General features: G+C 35.5%; 1 protein-coding gene across 1 annotated transcript in view; it reads right to left on the reverse strand.

The window, feature by feature from the left end:
• Positions 1–996, reverse strand: part of LOC119594134 (C-1-tetrahydrofolate synthase, cytoplasmic-like) — a 15069-nt gene that overhangs the window by 2530 nt on the left and 11543 nt on the right.

The raw sequence follows: 996 nt of genomic DNA on the forward strand, positions 1-996 counted from the left end.
CTGCACATATAACAAACCTCTTGTTTCTTGGAGCATAAATAAATAAAAAAAAGTGTATATAGCATTTCAAAAGGTATATACATATATACAAAGAAATCAAATCCAATAAGCAATATTATGTTTAAACAGTGCACCACTGTGTCATCAGAGTGAAACAATAATTCTGGGTATTAAGCCAGACCCATTCAGGAGGTGCTTTGCAATCCAAGATTTTGAATAGTCAAGACTTACCTCTGGGCCTCATTGAGCCTTCACTTGGGAACGAAACGCCGCACCCAATGCAGGCCGCGGGCCAACGGAGGCGGACGTGGGACTTGCCCAGACTCCTTCTACGAAGTGACACACTCATGATCATGCATGGACTTTTTTTAAGGGATAAAGAACTCTAAATTCTACATGCTAATGTCAGGAATATGGCACACAGCAAGCTAGGTTGTGAATTGTGTGGACTGATAAGGAGATAACTATGATATAAGAGGACCCCTGAGTGGATATCCAAAAGAAAAATTGTTCAGGTTTATGCTGTTTATAATGTAGTTAACAACTTCACTTGCAAGATAAAAAAAAGAGGTATCATATTCCAATTTACATAAAAAAAATCAAATAACTACATCCTTCCCAAAGTGGTTAATCTACATCTACTCCTGATTGCAGTTAGATAACTCAAAAATATTCTTCCTCTCCTTGTTAAAAGTTACTGATTTTCATTTCCTCCTCTTGCTGTGCTATGTTTAACCATGTTAGAATGAAAGACAGGTTAAAAACCCATAACAATTAGCATTCAGAGTCATATACGATCAACTTCAGTCACAACACAAAAATTCTTCCTCCGACCAAAGCAACAGGTTTGTGAAACTTCCCCTTTGCATGGCTTCTAATGATCTATAAAAAAAATTTACCTGTCTTACTTTTAATTGCTAATGAATAATCAACTTTTCAATTCTTTTCTTACAAAAAAATTCCAGTCAAAGGAATAACTATAAAAATTAATGATCA

Source organism: Penaeus monodon, chromosome 33 (assembly GCF_015228065.2).
Source record: "Penaeus monodon isolate SGIC_2016 chromosome 33, NSTDA_Pmon_1, whole genome shotgun sequence".
Lineage (NCBI taxonomy): Eukaryota > Metazoa > Arthropoda > Malacostraca > Decapoda > Penaeidae > Penaeus > Penaeus monodon.